This window comes from Cupressus sempervirens, chromosome 2 (assembly GCF_028749045.1).
Source record: "Cupressus sempervirens isolate cs-2001-9-10 chromosome 2, ASM2874904v1, whole genome shotgun sequence".
In the NCBI taxonomy this organism is placed as follows: Eukaryota; Viridiplantae; Streptophyta; class Pinopsida; order Cupressales; family Cupressaceae; genus Cupressus; species Cupressus sempervirens.
In genome coordinates, this window is record NC_143119.1 from 440005606 (window position 1) to 440025190 (window position 19585).

General features: G+C 31.0%; 1 long non-coding RNA gene across 1 annotated transcript; it reads left to right on the forward strand.

Annotated features, from left to right (window-relative positions):
• Positions 1 to 14745: 14745 nt before the first annotated feature.
• On the forward strand, positions 14746 to 15171 carry LOC149572965 (uncharacterized). The gene is made up of 2 exons (XR_016359631.1): positions 14746 to 14850; positions 14950 to 15171. It is a non-coding gene; the product is annotated as an uncharacterized LOC149572965 (long non-coding RNA).
• The last annotated feature ends 4414 nt before the right edge of the window (positions 15172 to 19585 follow it).

The window sequence follows — 19585 nt, forward strand, 5'->3', positions numbered from 1 at the left end:
TTAAAAGGTCATCCTTGACTTAGAAAGTCAAAGTCATTAGTTTCATAGAGAAAGTTGTCATAAATAGGGTGGAAATAGAGAGAAAGAAGTAGAACAGGGGGGAAAAATAGCTAGATCCATGCAAAGACCTATTCAAGGTGCTTAACATGACCCCATACCACTTACTTAGAGGGCTAAATACTCTTAACATGGAAGTGCTTCCATTTTAAGATGATACATTAAGCCCTCACTTTAGCAAGAGTATGAACTCAATACAAACTCTTGGTAAAGTAGATCATAATGAAAAGATAATATTATTAAAATCAAAGGGACAAAGAGATCCTCAAGCCCCTAGAGACTCAAGTCTTTGTCAACTCCTAGATCACAATAAGAGAGACATCTCTAGAAAAGAGAAAAAGTGAAAAAGATTATGATTATCTTGCCCAATGAAAATGTATGTCCCATTGTGAACCACACAAGGAAACTACCAAATTAGAAAGATGGAATTGAACTACCTAGTGAATGTGGTTACTCACTAGTCAACCCATCAAGGATTTACTCTTAAGAATATTCTATTCTATAAGAGTAAAACCAAGAAAACAAAAGAGATCCAATATTAAGGACATCTTTGACCTTAAGGGATCAAAATTTATTTTGAATATGGAGAGACCAAGAGATCCTAAAATATAAATCCATGCTTTAAGGATTAGTCACTAGTACAAAAAGGGAGAAAATGTATCTTGAAAATTAATATATGTATTGAAAAGTATGTGTGTGTGTGTGTGTGCAATAGGTGAGCAGAGTGTATGTCCCCACGTTAAAGTCATTGCTAACATTTTAACAAGAGAAATGGCTTGAATGGAAACATAAAAAACTCAAGTGATTATGTTTCCACTATGAGATGCCCCTAGACAAAGAAAAATCAAGGGAAATACCACATAAACATATAGAGAACATAGAAGGCATCTACCTACTATGGGGTCAATATGATCATAAGATAATATATATATATATGTATATAATATTATTTCAAATGAATTGAAATCATTCCCCAAAAAAAGTAGAACTACAATCATGGAGGAGAAAAGATCACATAAGGGATATGAAGAAGAATATTTTCAGGCCATGACCTAGAGACCAAAAAGAATTAGTGCTACCAAGATGCAAATCCAAGAAGATTACACAAGGAAACATGTATGAACAATAGCACAAGTACAACATAACATGAAATAATGTATAGAAGATTAGAGATACATATAGAGGAATAATACAATAGGTGCAATTCTTTTATCACCTTGCATTAACAAAGCAACAAAGATCACATAAAAGAACCTAACAACATTTAGAAAACACATCATGAGAGAAGCACAATACAACAAACAAACACATAAAAAAGGCTACCATGAAGAACTGGCCAATCAAGCACACCATCTACTCTCCCCATCTCATTCTATATCATTTAGGGAAGGTGAAAAACTTGCAAGAGGGACTATATCCAACATAGTAGGAATGATAGCCAGTTCCAAACAAGGATCCTTGGAGAATCACAATATTCAATACTAGGTGTAAGTGTCAATTATTAAAAAATCATATTAGGTAAATCAATGTCAATGTCAATAGTTTCATATTCATCATTAACATCATCAATATCAGCAAGAGTATCTTCTTCATCTAGATTTATAAAAAATTGGATCTAAGATACAAATAGAATAATCAAAATCATGCATCTTAACATCATTATTATTAATAACTTCTTCTAACACATCATGCATAGCTGTGTCCAAAGAAGGTAAAGATTTACAAGCTTTAGCTTGAGCACGATGTTCATTAGCAGATCGAGTACATTTTTTCTTGCTTGAAATGTGTTGAGAACTTGGAGGAACAATTACTAGATACTTCATAGGTTCTATAGGAGGATTAATATGATTATCAACAGACTAAAAAGAAATAGAAGGAGCTTGATTAATAGTTATAGAAGCCATAAATAAATGAGGTATTGAAGGTGCAGGCAAAAGACTGTGATTAAGATCCATAGGAAGTAAACTTAACTCAAAAATCTTACAATGCTTATAGGCTTGATATGAGTGAAAAAGATGATTAAGTTGGGAAGGATGTGAATTAGGTGATGAAGGCCAAAAGAAGTCAAGTGTAGCACAATCTTTGGGCCTAGAAGTATGATGTAAACTATGATTAATTGTCTTCACCTTGTCATCATAAAAAAACTTAAGAGATTATGAATAGGTGAAGCAACAACATGCATGGAATTTAACCATGGAAAACCAAGCTTAACTTGAAACTAATTAGAAGTAGGAACAATAGCAAAAGTAGTGTTAATAATATTTCCACAAAGCTCAATTGGTAAATCAATAGAACCAAATGATGGATAAAGAAAACCATTACAAGTTTGAATCCACACATCCAATGTATCATAAAAATCATGTTGCAAACCTTTCATAAAAAAATTTTCTTCTATAATCACATTGACTAGGGAGGTAGGATCAACAAGACAACCATGAGTGGGTATCTAAGCAATCTTAGCATAAATATAAAGGGGACCATCAAGAGCTTTAATAGTCTTAGAATTGTCAAAGGTAATAAAAAGTTCCCAAGGTTATTTTTTCTTTATTTTTTTTCAAGGTTTAGGTTGAGACTTCAATTTTAGCTTAGATTTTAGCTAAGGTTGAGATGAAACTTGAGATTTAAGTTGAGGTTGAGGTGGAGATATAGATTGAACCACATGCTCCACTTGATTAATAACATGATTAAGATCATCCATCTTTGAATCATACATAATATCCATAGAAGATGGATGAAAAATAATATTAGTATCATGTATAGGTAAAGGATTCATATAGATTTGCAAATTTTTATTAGGAGGAGAAATGTATTTATTCCCACTACCATCAAAATTATCAATAGATAAAGCCTTTGAGTTAATTAAATCTTGAATCTTATGTTTTAAAGAATAGCATTTCTTAGTATCATGACCATTTTGACAATGATCTTAATAAAAAGCTTTAGAGTCAAAAGATTTAGATGTTATCATGGTAGGTAAAAGAGGTCAAATAGGAGTTAAAGTAATCATATTAGTGGTTAACAAACTATTCATAATAGAATGTGAAGATTTAGAAAGAGGAGTAAATGTATGATTTAATCAAAAATAAGTGGACGCAAAAGTGGTATTGTGAGATGCAACAACAACTTGATTAGCAACTAAATTTTCTTGTTTATTTCTCTTGACATAGTTGTTGAAATTTTGAAATTTATTTGGATTAGGAGTAGCACCTCTTTTATCAACAAGAATAGGAGCCATTGGAGTGGTGCTCTCAAATTTCAACTCACTTATAATTGATAATGATGAAGCACTGGACAAAGTTGTTGAAAAGAAGTAAATTCAGTAAGTAGAATCTTATCTCTAATATCCTTTTATAAATTTGAAATAAATATACATTAAATATCAATATCAGGAACAAAATAGGAAATCTGAGCATGCAAATGCTTAAATCTACCAATAAATTCAGTCAATTTTTCTTTAATATTTTGTTTACAATGCATCAAATTAGTCAAAGACACTTGCAAGCTAATGTTTTTTTTGAAATTATTTAATAAAAGCATTGGCAAGTTGTGGAAATGAATTAGTAGAATAAGGAGTCAAGGAACAAAACCATGGTAAGGATTTTTTAAAAAAATTTGAGCAAACAACTGGGCTAAAATCTTATGATCATGAGCATAATCACTACAAAGGATTTGAAATGTTTTAACATGATGAATATGGTCTTTGTTACCATTGTAACTCTCAAGATGAGGCATATCAGTTTGCTAAGGAACAAGAGTATGAATGATATCTTGAGAAAATGGACTTCCCATGTCACAAGTAGGAATACTAAACTTGTTTTGAGTCAAGGTAGCAAGTTTTTGTTGTAAAGATGACATAGTTTGAGATAAACTAATAATTTTTGAATCATTACAAGGAATAGTAGAACTAGCAACATTAGAAACACTAGGTAAAGTGTATGAAGCTATAGGGATGGAAGACACAACTAGATAAACACTAGGAACTATAACTAGTAGAGGATTAGAATAAGTAAAAGGAAAATTATGATAAGAAGGTTGTGATATAGGAAGGTACATAGGAGTAACACCGATAGAGGGAACCGTCGCAGTCACCAAAGGAGTATAAGTAGGACCACTAGGCGAAAGAATAGAAGAAGTTTCTATGCTAGTGGCAAGAGGAAACAACCCTAAATCTTGAGCTTCTTGAGCTAAAGGTTTAACATTAGAATGCACAAGGTGAGTAATACCATGCAAGAGATTAACACCTTGATCACTATCACGAAGAATTTTCTTAAGATCCTCAGTAGCTTGAATATAATCTTGATTATGGTTTTCTTGAATAAGCCAATTACCCATTTTATCAAGTTCATTTAAAAAATTTGGACTTGTTCAGGAGGAACTCTTATAGCATCATCCTCATCATGAGATGAGTGAGAAGATTTTTGCTCCATTACAGTATTAGAATTGGGAAGAATCAAATTCTCATCCAAGATCCTAAGGAAGGGAGAAAAATACCCAGGCTTAAAGATACCCATAAGTCTATGACTTCATCTAACTAGAAGAGAAGTAGGACTAGAAGTAATATAGCTCATAAACCAATGCAATGTAAATGAACTAAACTAAGAAAACATAAAGCATAAATATTTTTTAATTTTGAAAGAGATTTTGCAATTTTTCATGTATTTTTGAATTTTAAAATGCAAGAGCATAAAGTAAATCTAATCTTAATGCAAGGAAAGACCTAAAAAATATGAAATGAAATGTAACACCATAAAATACAATAGGGCATCTAATTCCACAAAAGAAAGGAGGGTAAGCATGTCAGGTTCACCAAAATGAATAGAAAGAAAATAGGACCAATCCTCAACCCAAATTCTCAAAAGGAATGATCCAAATTGATTAATACCAAAGAAGTGATCAATGCACAAATGGGTCAAGCAATGGAGAATATGAAGAAAGGAGAAGATCCTATAATCTTGGACTATGGAAAAGTAAGTACTTGAAATCTAAAATGAATAGAGGACAAATAATAACCTTAAAGTAGAATGAATATGGAAAATGTTTATTTCTAATGTCTGTGTATAGTTTCAAAGAATTCTACAACCTGTTCTAGACTCGACATGTTGAGATGGAGAAAACTCAGAAAACTTTTATCCTTTTGAATGCAAGTCAACCTTGACCCAGATAGAGAGGCACAATCTTAACTCGGGGCACAATTGTACCCCAAAAGTCAACCTTGACTTGCACTACTCTAATGAAATTTGTGTTTGTAGATCCTGTAAGTTTGATGAAAAGAGTATCCAAATAAACACTTTAATTCATTGTTCAACACCTATATCTGAAAGAAAAATGGTTTTGTTTGTTTGGATGGTGGGTTTTACTTGGTTAAACCCTAGTTTGGAATCAACCTTGAAATGTAATTGAAATTGCAATAATAATAAAAGTAAATGGAACTATTCACCTTTCTTATGTTAAAATCATTATGGAGGATTCAAATCCTTGAATCCATAAGTACAGATGCTCCAAATGAATGTAGAAATGTATGTGGGATGTCTTAGATCAATGGCATTATACCTTCAACACCAATCTTGAATGGATCTTTACATAGAAAAAGGATTGAATGAATGTGGATGGAAAAATCTTCAACAAGAGGCTCCATAGAGATTGAATCCTTCAATGGCTAACAATGGACCTCCTTGAATTGGATGCTTGAATATTTGAATGCTCCAATTCTTAAATGTTTGATAATGAAAGTGGATTCTCTCATTAAAAGTAGATATTAACTTTACTCATAGATAGTGGATCAAAAAATTCATAGTAGGTGGATAGATCATTGATTGTAGATGTCAAAATGAGGGAAGAAGGCTTTCTTACATAGAGATCTAGGGCACAAACTTCTAAAGAAGGCTAACATGAGAGCGTTAAATCCCAATTAACTTAAACCCCTAGAAATGGACCTAGATTAAATGTAATTTAAGAGAGTACCATTCTAAAACCCAAAACAATTGACCCAAAAGCAAGAAAATGAAACTTTCTAAAGCTCGATATCCCAAAACCTCTAAAAATTGAAAATTGGACCTGGGGTCATAATCGAGGTTGACCTTGCCCTAGGTTAGGGTCGAGGTCATCCTTGACTTAGGTCAGGGTTAAGTTGACCTTGACCTAAAAGGTTATCCTTGACCTAGAAGGTCAAAGTCCTTAGTTTTACAGAGAAAGTTGTCACAAATAGGTTGGAGAGAGAGAGAGAGAGAGAGAGAGAGAGAGAGAGAGAGAGAGAGGGAGGGAGGGAGGGAGGGAGGGAGGGAGGGAGGGAGAGGCAGAATAGGGAAAAAATAGCTAGGTCCATGCAAAGATCTATTCAAGGCACTTAACATAACCCCAGACCAATTACTCAAAGGGCTAAACATTCTTAACATGGAAGTGCTTCCATTTTAAGATGATATAGTGACTAAAAAACCACTAAAATTTATATATATGTGACTAAACTTAGTCACGTGACTAATAGTAGTTAATATCCAGTCATTTATAACACTACTAAATTTACTACTAAGCAATTTTAGTCATTTGTTTGATCACTGATTTTGATCATTGATTTAGTGGTATATTTAGTAGTATATATAGTGGTATCTTTAGTAGTATATTTAGTAATTAATTTAGTAGTTGATTTAACCACATGGCTAGTCACATATTTAGTAGTATATTTAATCACATATTTAGTTGTATATTTGATAGTTGATTTAGTCACATATTTAGTAGCATATCTAATCATATATTTGATCACATATTTAGTATATTTAGTCACATTTATAGTGGTATATTTAGTAGCATATCTAGTTGTTTATTTGATCATATATTTAGTAGCATATTTAATAGTGTATTTGGTCATAATAGGGCACGATGGGATCAAACCATCACCCATCTACTTGTACAGCAGGCACTCTTCCATTGAGCTAGCACCCTTTAAAGAATGATCGTACAAAGGGTAAACTTTCTACATTATCTTGGTTCTTATCTTTTTAGTTAATCCCAATCATTTCTTTAGTGATTTATACCTAGTTTATGTATATAATTAATGTACCTTTATCTTGATTTTTTCTTAGATGGAAGTATAATTGATTATTGTACTTAGAAATAGCTAAATTTCCTCTATCTACATATGTGTATTTCTCCTTAAGTTTTACATCATATAGTTTGAAATAAAAATCCACATATTAATTAAACATCACCATTATCAAAAATTATTTAAACATCTAATCATATTGACCCACAATTAGTACATAGCAAAAAAGCTTAGATGTCATAGAAATCATATGCACAAAATCTTTGAAATTTAGTTATTTGGAAACATAAAAATTGTACAATTAATTTTCATATATTTATTGATTCAGAAAAAATGGAATATAATTTTTTTCTACAATGACCTTAAGGTATAGTGGTTCCCAAAATTTGAATATTTAGGCTCTTCCATCAAATTATGAGTAAATCAAAATTATGAAGGTACAATTAATGCCAGGACTATTGCACACTAGATTTAAATATGATGTAGGTCTAGAGCATCATTTGGTTCCAAAAAGAATTGGATTTCATCAACCCTCCTACACTTTCCACTATCAAACAAGAGTTGCAGGGCAACCAAGTTCCTGTCAAAGATGGTATGGTAGGATGGTAGAAGTTTCATGTTGGAATGCAATGTTTCCATGTCTAACTATCATCAAGGGTGATTTCAAAATGGTCAAGCATATATGCAGTGTTAGGGAGCTTTCCAAATGGTCAAGCTTCTATTTCACGTTTCAATCTCTACTTCTCTTCTTGTGGCCTATATTTTTTGACATGCTACCTCAAAGAGGTGTCATTTATGTCAAAATGATATCAGATTGAGCCCAAAATGGTTTATGAAGACTCACATGATCATTATATTGACAAAGAACTTTCAAGAAAAGATAAAATATGTGAATGCATAGAGAAAGAATCTAGTCTCTTTTAATAAAGAAAATCTATTTCATAAAGTATAATGATTACAAGTTATGTTTGCAATGTGAGCATAAATAGAGAATATTTCACAAAATTTAGCATCAAAATAGAATGCATCAAATAATTATCACAAGAAATTGAATAAAATGATTTTAGAATCTACAAAAAAGAAATTGGTCTAAACCACTTTTTTAAAAATTCAAGAAAGTGAAACCGATAGGTGTAAAGCCATGTCCCACAGTCTCAACCAATGTTTTATTTTTCTAAAACCAATTATGAACATGCATCAAAACATGAAGTGAACTTTTGTAGAGTTCAAACACAAACAAGGAACCCAACCAATTGAAAGTAGCTCCACATAAAGGTATTATAGCTAGAAATTTTAGAACAGTCTATTGAATCCTCATAGAAATGTCACAATTACATATTGTGGAGAATATCACATTCTGAGATATAGTTGTGATTGTCAAACAACAAATATAAGGAAATGTTTGGATTTTTTCAAATTGTTTTATTATTAAAAAAGCACTTTTGGAGTGTTTTTGTTGATTTTTTCCCACAAGAACATTTGGGAGTGACTGGGACTAGTAGTGATGCTCTCATTTCTATTATGAACATGTTCCTATTGGGTACAAGAATAGGAACTAATTGAGAGGAACCAGTAACTTGTATCATACTAATATTTACCTGAGTGTGGAGTGCTTCTAAAGAGGTAAAAAAAATTTAAAAAGAGAACAATTCATAATAGGTCAAGGGAACCATCTCATGTAAATGTCTAAATAAACTCAAACAATAGATGCATCTACCTAACCCTATATTTATTTGGCAATTTCCCAATATATATTATTCTTTTATTAAATTTTATAAAGGAATGGGATAACAGATATCTATGCCTATAAACAAGAGTATCACTAGTTTATAAATAGTTTATGGCCATAAATAGTTTATCACCTATTTTCTTTTCTTGACTAAGATGTAGATAAATTATGTGGATGTAAAAATATTTGTAGGAATGCATATTGCTAGGAAAATCATGTTTATATGAGATTGAGCTAGCTTAAGCATTTAGTTAGGCTAAGTTCAAATCTAATTCTATATATAATTTTTTTTTAAAAAATGTCCCATTATCTATATATAGAAAAATAATGCTAATAGACAACTATAAAAGTTAAGCTTTTCACAAATAAAATTGAAATGAAAAGATACAATAGTTTTACCTCTAAGCAAAATGAAACAATAGCCATGATAGGGCGTAGATTTTTGCAAAATTAGGACTCCTATTTGAGCACCCATGCTATTTTGTTGTGCTAGAAGATATGTTATATTTTTTATGTTTATTACTTTTTGATATGAATTTTCCATTTGTTTGATTCATAACTTCATCAGCCTTGAAATTAACATGCATTGTCATCTTTCATAAACCAATTCTAAAGAAGTCACCATATCTTTAAGCACTATGCAAAGTTTTCTGATATCATACATATCATAAAGATTTTCCAAGCCATTATCCAATATGCAAAAAAGGAATGTTTTAGAAAAGGGGAATATTCAAATTGATGCATATTAGTAGTGAGAAATAAATGAGATATTAAAGGATTATTTAATCACAAGAATTTGGTACTTGAAGGACATGCTAAGGAAAATATACAACAACCAATACAAATAACATGATTTGGTGAAGTTTCATATACATCTGTGGTAGTAAAAGAGTGAAGGACTTTATTAAAGTTCCACATAATATATGTGATGAAGAAGGATTGAGATATGACAGTCAGTGATATCACTAGAGGCAAATTCTTGGGCAACATTTATCTAGTCCAGTACTTCATCATATTTAACACAATATAAAGGACTGTGACTTCTAGATTTTTCATATAGAAATATCATATCATAACTATGAAAAATTCAAAGCATTTATAGAAATCATTATGGGAGTGAGAAGAAATCCAAAAGATGCATCAAAGAAGAATTAATGACAAGGTTCATAAGAAGGAACTAAAACACATAAAGTTTAATGAACAGGCCTTTAGATGTCTTCAATTGATAATTACTATCTTTAGCATTACCACCACACTACCAATATATATGTAGCTAAGTAGTTAGGGAAGCCATGGGAATATTGTTGATTAAGGTTTGAGTATATCCTTATCGTAGAGATTGTTAGAAATGCCAAAATGGAGTCACTAAGTACCTTTCATTGCCTCAATAAAATTGGAGATTGTGGTTGCAATAAAAATTATTTGTCAAGAACTTATAAATGCAAGTATCCATTCAATGTTAGAAGGAAGAAAGACAATCTAGAAATCGTACTTAGTGAGTGTATTTGGAACAAATATAATCTGGGCATCTGCAATTGAGTCTCATCAATATTGGAAAATTTCCTTATAAAAAGAGAAATTTTTTATTTAAATAATATTTAAAAATAACATATTCATAATTATGAATCCAACCATAATAAGGAGCAATTAAAATCAATTCAATTATGTATGGATTTAGATGGTGGTGAATACACTTAGCAGTGGAAACAAAGACAATGTGTGAAGTATTTAAAGAATTGTGAAAAAATATTCTCATGCCATGAACCACTTACGTATACCCAAAAATGTTTGTGTTGAAGATCTTGGTATCAATGAGTTTTCTCTCACCCATGATGGTGGAGAACTAAGTGACTATATCCTCCAGAACCATAGAAGGTAGCACTAGTAAATTTGATCTCAATTTTTGATGAATTGTGGTCGAAGTTTTGACCTAGGTTGCTCAAAATTTTGACCAAGCTGTTTGTGGTAATTTTTCTCATCAAAATTTTGACCAATACATTCATCAAAAAAAATTAATTTTTGCTAGCTCTGATTTGTCATTGTTGGTCAAAATTTCCACCAATGTTTGGTCAATTTTTTTTAGAATTGGTGGAAATTTTTACCAATTCTTGGTAGAAAACTATCAAGAATTGGTCAAAATTTCCACCAAAAATAATGGAATGGATGCTTTACAATCAGAGGACACCTTTGAGAAGAAAAATTCTTCTACTCCAACTTTATCAAGATGCAGAGATTTAAAAGGTTGCATATTAAATGGCTTGGATAAGAAACAATTGCTTGATATAGCATGGAACAAATGGACATTTATGAATAGGACATCTATGGAAAAAAAAAATGTAGCAATTAGATTTACCAAATAATTCTTACTTTGAAAACATAAAATGCTAACATGAAAAAATTAAGAATAACAGTCATACTCTAGGCACATAAATTTCAAAATGTATCATTGTATATTCAGAAACCAATATAGCAAATAATGTGGAACATTTAAAATACCTAATTGTCTTGCCATTCTAAATTAATATGTTGATATTTAGTTGAAAATTAAAAATGCTAATATTTGATGTGCATTACATTCTATGTTTTTTTAAGAGCAAGCAAATATTTATAGTGCATAGAAAAGAAACAAAAAAATGACTTTACTAGTAGGGATACTAGTTCAAGGCCAATTTTTAGGGGACAACTATTAAAAAGATAGGAGAGTTTAGAGATGGTTACAAAGAATTTTGGTTTTCTTTGTAGCAGTGAATCACCAAGAGAATGACCTTCAATGAGAGACGTGGCCAAGACATTGGAGAACCTCAAGGAATCATTGATAGGAGGTCCAACTACTTGTAATTTAACACCAACTATATCAGAGCTCCTATGCAATACCAATGTCACAGAACCATTGGCCTATGGAAATCAAAGGTCTTCATTTTACCTTACGACCTTCCTTGAAACCTTTGTACTGAGCTAATCTGCATGAAAAATTACATATTAAAATTTTATTTCTAAAACTATCACAAGAAACACATTAGTATTTGTTAAACATAATTAAATCAAATGCTTAAAAGAAATTTTCATGAACCATTAGCAATTTAAAAAAGCACAATCTTTTTTATCCCAAATATTGCCATAAATAATGTGTATATGACAACTGCAAAAAGTTTTATTTATGAAAAAAGTAGCTAGCAATGTGAGATGATAGAATTATACAAATTCAATTCAATTGCATATCCTAGATTAAAGAGCAAAGGGAATTGTTACATTAAGTACCATGGTAGATTGAAAAACAAAAAGAAAATCAAACATACCTTTCTTCTTGTGGCATTCTAGAATGAGTGCAGATTGATGGAAAGATGCACTCCACAAGAAGGTTGTTTAGTTCTGTAGCTTTGTTAACACTCTTGACAAATATCACAACTTGATTGATGTCTAGTGCATCAAGAAGATCATTTAGCTTCTGGTTCTTCTCCAACTTGCTCAGTTTGATGTAGTGCTAGAAGAATCTCAAGACATAAATACCAGACACAACAAAAGATAGAATGGTTTACTATTTTATTAAACATTATTAAACTCAAATAAATTCAATACTTGAACTAAACCATGAAGTGTCAATTTTGCCTCATTGTCAATGTATATCTCCATAGGCTATAAATGGAAACATAGGTGGTGTGATCGCCATCAAGAGCCAATAGTGCTACAACAATCCACCTCATATTTGTACCATGAAAAAGAACTAAACATAGCTAGTGCAATTATAATCAAAACTTCCAAAAGTCAAGACATGGTTTGTGCCCTCAAAGAATGGTTTATCTAGTGAAGCTATCAAGATAATTATAGAGAAACTAAAGAGGGCACTTATATTTGCAGTAAATGAGGTTGCCATATGACACTTTATTCACAAAGCTAAAGAAAATTTAGTTAGAAGTGCAAATAAACCAAACTAGAGATTTTCAAACCAATCAAAAGTTTAAAATGGTCAAATACTAGCAAAGAAAAATTCAAATAGTAGTAAAACCTTTTTTTTCAACAAGAAAAGAAATTCCACAATATTAATACTAAAAAGATAAATCAAACTTGGAACCAAATTTGTTTCATCGGTTCCTATTATGCAATGAGGAAGATAAGGAGGCTCTGGCTTATCTGGATAATGTGTATCAAGAAATGCTAGCATTTTCCATTTTCAAGCACTAAATTTTCTTACCAGCTACACAATCTCTTCCACCATAACATTTATCTATTGATTGGGCTTTTGGGGATCCTGGAAGAATGAGATCATGCTAATTTTTGTTCTTCCAAAAGATCTAATAAAATTTTCATTAGGTAAAATTAAAGTAGAAAGTCCATTTGAGACTAACATAAAATGAACTTCTAAGCACCATAATCTTTCTCTAATCCAACATGATTATTTCAAGTCATGTTTAGTAACAATGTAATATGAAACCATTACAATTGTCTACAAATTGATAACTTGAAAATGTTGGCTTTCTACAAGTTCTATTACTGAATTATTCTTGAAGTTGTGTTATCATGATTTTTGCACTTCTAAATAATAGAAATGCTTAGTAGTCCTAAAGTTTTATTATTGTTAATTGTCCATACCTAGATTTCTCAAAGGGGGGCCAAAGGCACAAAGGAGGCCATGCCAGCAAGCCATGTTTTATATGAAAAAGTTAAATATTTACTAAACTATTATTCAATTGATTCAACTTGCAAATTAATCAATGGAACATCTATTGAATAAGTTGTAATGCACTCAATTCTTCTTAGACCATTAGGTCTAGTATAATAAAATATAATTAAAATTAATTCACTCACTAATCCAATGTTCAATCAGTATAAGGAAATAAATGTCAGCCAACATTCATTAGCAAGAAGATTAAAGGAAGTATTATCATCAACTTTTCTTAACCAAATAAATTCAATGCAAAATGAATAAACTATACAAGTCATGCAACATCTCATCATTTAATAGATATGTGAGTGATTATTTCCTAAAATAATCATTAAAGGAGATAAATAATTCCTTATAGAACATAGCAGAAAAATAAACAAGAAGGATTAGTTTGATGTAACCTACAAAACTATCCTCTAACTAATGAATTTACCCTATTATTTACATAAGCTTAGTATTTTTTTTTAATTCTTCCATTGTGACACATTAGGTCTATAATTTCTTGTACTCTATTAGAAATTAGATCAACACTGATGGTATTCATTGAGTTGAAGATGATATAGTATTGTCCTGCATAGAAGTAGATGTATTAGTTCCATCTAGCAGAGAACATGATACAACAGATGTATTGGAATTTCTAAAGGTGGACACGCAAGAGGGGTTATTAGGCATGACTAGAAATCATGTCGACTCTACTCATGCAGGTTGGAATCCTGTCATCTATTCTATACTATGCTTTTGAAATTTTGTGGCATGTCATGATCTGCTGGCTATAATGTGGGGTCTTAGATAATGTTTCAATTGAGCTTTTTGCTTTGTAGGGAAATGTTCTCAAAATGTTTAAACATTATTCATATATTTTCACTTGGATAGAAACCTAGGTACAACCATACATTATTTTCTTATGATCTTGGGCTTATTTTAGATACAAACTCCATCTCTCAAAGGAGTTTTAAGTTTTGGATAATTTTCATTGGATGATATGGTTGGAAGCTTTGGACTCAAATGTTCAAAAAAATTTGTAGTGAATTTCATACTCACATGATCTAGTGCTAAGGATGTTTACTTCTAAATGTAGCATCTCTTAGAAGAGATAAGCTAATTTGCAAGTCTTGTTTGTTAAAGTTAGCACTAAAAGTTTGCAAAATTGCACAATTCATAGAAAACATCCTTTATAACCCTTATTTTCCTGAATTTGTTATGCTTTAATTTATTTCAAATAGATTTTGATTCCTCTAGAGAGTGTTCTACAGGTTCCTCCTAAAATTTGGTGGCAATGAAAATGAGATCAATCTAGCAGGTGATGGGACAAAAGTAGTTGAGTTTTCTGAATGGAAATGGATGCAACCCAAGCAAGTTATTGAACATGTGAGACATCTAGAGTTTAGTTGAGGAATGGCTTGTGGTTGATCTCTAATTGGCTTAATCTGAAGAGTACTAATATTTCTCCTTTGTGTTTTGGATCAGGTTGTAGATAACAAGAGACCAGTTTATGAGCAAGTTTTTAAGACATTTTCTCCATATATAAATTCACAATCAGCTGCACTATGTAAAATATAGGAATTGTGTAATCCACTTTCCTTCATATGCCACTTGCATCATTGTGTATAAATATTTGACACCACATGATAATGTTCTTATTGCAAATGAGATTTTGTCATTTTGACAAATGAGCATATTAGTTTCAAAGTTGTTTCTATCTTCTAAAAGTATTTTATCAATATTTTCCTTCCACAAAGGGGAATTTCATAATTTTTGAATGCTAGATATGAAATGAGGAAATATTTATAATATCTCAGACATAAATTTTTTCATTTTTATTTATTTATTGGAATCTAAACAAGACTCATACATTCAAATAATTGTCTTTTTCCTAAAAAATTGTTAGCATTTATCTGTGAGGCCTTGCCCCAACCCATCGTAGCATAGTGATACATTATTATTTTGATACTCATAACTCGATATGTCGAGACACTATCAGATACTTTGAACATATTATATTATTTCATGTTGTGTGAAGTTTTACTTTTAGATATTTGGTTTAGTTATTTAATGCTTTATGAACATGTGTACTGAAGTAAGTAAATGCAAAATTAACACTTTTATTATGAAATTTTAATGATTGAGAATATGAGTAGAACAAAAAAAATAAAAAATTGAATTATCTGAAAGACGAATGTTTTAATTTATGAGATTTCCCTGATATGCTATATACATATATGCATGTGATTTTCTAGAGCTACTGATGTGTGCAATGAGTGTGCAGGGTATTTTAGTTGAGGAACTTAATGGGGAAATGAAACTGAAACCTATGTGCCATTTGTGGAAACCTTGTTGTTCATATTTTACTCGTACCATGAGATGTAAGAATATATCGTTCTATATTCAATAAATGTTAATGTTTCGTAACAGTGTTTTTTTTTATAGTGTCACTAGACACTCATGAATCGTTATGCATTCCAGCATGCTAGTTAGGGTTATCTGGGTAACCTATGGACCTAAGTTAGACTAAGTTAGTGACCTTTTTGTTAATCAAATTTTAATCAAATTATTTACCCCTAATCTGGATTAGTGTTTAATCTGCATTTTGGAGTTGTTTATTAGTCCTATAAATTTCTAGCATTTATTAGGTCCCAAATTTATCCCCAAGGCCTTAAATCATGAAATCTTAATAACCAAGGGGTATGGGTATGAGTTGGGGGCATTTTCCACCCCCCTAGCCCCTTTTGTTAACTTTTATGGTCACTAAAAAAGTCCATTTTTGCTTTAGTGCGAAAATAGAATGATTTCACCACCCTAATCCCACCTTGTGGTTAGCCTTAGGTTTAGTTGAGTTAGAAACTTCTAGATCTTTAGGCAAGTGGGGGGGAGTTATTAGATTTTGGGAGAGGTAGTTGAGTTTTGATCTTATATAGAGGCTTTTTTGAGGAGGTTTGGGTTGTTCACCCAACCTCTAGTTTTACAAGGATTTTCAGAATTGAAGAAGGAGAGGAAAGCTAGCTCTTCTCAAACTTGATCTTTGCCATAACCTATTTCCTTGAAGGTAGGAATACTTTACCTCATTTTGGTTTTATGTAGTGCTTCATGTTTTAGTTTTATTACTTATGTATGTTTGTATGTGTTATGAGTATGTTGGGAGGGATTGGAAATAGTTTTCCTTCAATATTTTTCCTTTGTGTTGTTTTGGAATTTCAAAGTTTTCTTTCATGGGTGTTTGGCATTACTCACCCTTGGATAGGACAAAAGTGGCCATTTTTGGAGAAATATCTTCAATTGGACTCAAACATTGTAGAGTTTCTTCTTAGGATGAGAAGAGGGAGAGAGAGGATAGGGTGTTATGGGCCCCTACCTGTCAGCAAAAACCACCTATGAGTTTTGGCATGTAAGAATGGAAGAACGAGAGTTCTTGAGTTATAGCCCTGATTGGGCACCTGTTTTGGTGTTGTGTCTGACATCTCCTATTGGAAAAATCTACCTTCCCCCTAGTTTTGATTCAATGTTGAATCCTGTTGTGAAAACCCAGTATGGAAATGAATGTCTGATTTTGTTCCTTGTTATGTTTGTTTGTCACCTGGCCAATCTTCATTTCCTCCACAATCTCAGCGATGCATTGAAAAAAATGAAATGGATCCCTTGCTAAGGGCCATGATGGAAATTTATTTTGATTGTTGAAATTCAATTATGTTTAGGATTAAAATCTTGTGTAGAAATGTATTTTAAACTTTGGTTGTAGTGGAAACGATGTCAGGTTTTCTTACTAGTTCTTTCCCGATGGAGCTTTGAATTAGGTGGTCGATAAAATAATGATTGAATAATATTTTTGCATTGGAGTTAGTTAGTATTTCATTTTTTCCTTTGCATATGCTTACTTCAAATTCGATGTGATGATGATTCACCTTATTGTGATAATTATACACTTTGAAAATTTCATCCACCGGATTTATGTTATTTGGATAAAATGATGGTATATAAGTAAGCAATTTAAATTCAAATCTTCTCAAGTAAATTCCAAGTTTCATGAATAAAGATCTAGTCTTGCTTCTTTCATATTTATTTGAATGGAAATTAATCCTACACTATTGTAACATTAATGTGTTATAATCCCATGTTTTAAATCCAACAGGAAAATAAAATTAATTCATGATAACATTCCCCTTGGTCTAATAAAGATGATGGTATTCATTCTATACGAAAAAAAGATAATATAGGCCTCAAAAATATCCCCCTTGGAAAATTCTATAATTAGCAATTCTAACACTTAGAAAAAAAATTTGCCTCCAAAGAGTAGAAACTCTCTGTTTTTTGTATTGGCAAATAAATTAATTGTTCCTTAGAGTAACAGAGAATATTCTCTGAATACTTTATTTTTGAATCTTAGATTAAAAAAAAAAATTATATTTATAATATCCTAAAACTATCCTAAGACTTACTACTTTACTTTTACTCTTAACTCATCCTACCTTACTTTCTTAGGCGCCATTTTGAACTCAGAAAAAAAAACAAAACAAAAAAAGATGGATGTGTGAAACCTAGTCAATATTGTACTATGTTAACTTTTGGCCTTAAAGTGATTTGACCTGGGTGTGGATTTTCAATTTTTTTTTCCACTCCATGCGAATTGTTTTACCAGCAAAAATGAATTAGGGGTTGCATGCCCCTATGACTGGACTGACATAATTATTGCTATCAAATGGCATTGAAGGGGCAATTTGCATGAGCACAGGGTGGTTTTTATTTCAAAACTTTTTCTCTCCTTGCCTTTTTAACTTGCCAGATGTACTTGCATGGGAGAAGGGGGGGACAGACCTACGCAATGCAGACTTAGGATAGTGTGTGGAGAAGCTTTAGGCATGGGCAGGAGTTAGAGGGAAGTAGGGTGTGGTGGGAGTTAAGGGGGTTAGTATTAAGGTTAGATTAGTATTAATGTTAGGAATAGCACTTAGTTTAGTGTAGGTTTAAGTTAATTTAGAAATGGTTAGTGTTTTAGTTTTATTTGTATTGTTGTTATGTAAGATTAGTTTTAGTGTTTTTTTGATAATATTGGTTAGTTTAGATTGTTAGGTAGTTAGTGATTAGATTAGTTGAGATTAGTTAAGTTGATTTAGTTAGTGTTTTATATATATTTTTTAAATATAGTTTTGTTTAGTTTTGTAAATGTTAGTTTAGTATTAAAGTTAGCTTAGTTTAAAAGATAGTGTAGTTTAAATTAGAAATGTTTACATTTTAGATTAATCTAGAAATTAGTTTTTAATTAAGTAGAAAATTTAATTAGTATATTCAAAGTTTCAAGTATATTTAGTGTTAGCTATTATCTTGTTTTATTTAGTTAGCACTAATTGAGTAGTTTGTTTGCAATTTTTAAATTGAGATTTAAATTAAATAAAGTTTTTAACCAATAAGTTTGTTAAGTTTAAAACAAGTTTATTAGTATATGTTAGACTAATAAGATAATGTTAATTTGTGTTATCATTTAATCAAATATAAAGTATATTTATGTGTATGTTAGATGTGGCATTTAGTTAATAGCTTTATGATTTTTATATTTCAAAATCGTTAGACCTACATTCATTTGAATTGTTATTCAACTAATTTTAATATATTATTGTAATATTAATGTAATAACAAATCAAATGTGAATACCAATTTAATAACGAGAGTTTTAACTTTAATGATTTATTCCTTCTCATGATTATAAACTTAAGATGAAATGTAGTAAACCTATTCTTGCACTTGCAAATCAACTCTTAAACCTTAGTGAACCTTATTATTATTAATTTAAAAATAAAATAAAATTCGTGTGTTTTTGCCCTCGTATTTTGGGCATGACATTATCCTAGATATTTGTTAATCACATATGGTGGTATCAGGTATAGGGTTCATTCTTAAGCATCCTTTGTACATTGTCTTTAAGTTTAGGCAATGTAACTATATTACAATGATTTTATGGATTTCATTCAAGCTTCTAGTTTTCATTAATCCCATTATTTAGTTTTTCAATTCTTTTTGTTTCAAAGTTCTAACCATAACATTTATTGTCTAGCAACTTTCTAGTTTTCCCTTTTTGTTTCAAGATTCCAAGCAAAATATTACTTGTCCAACCCTG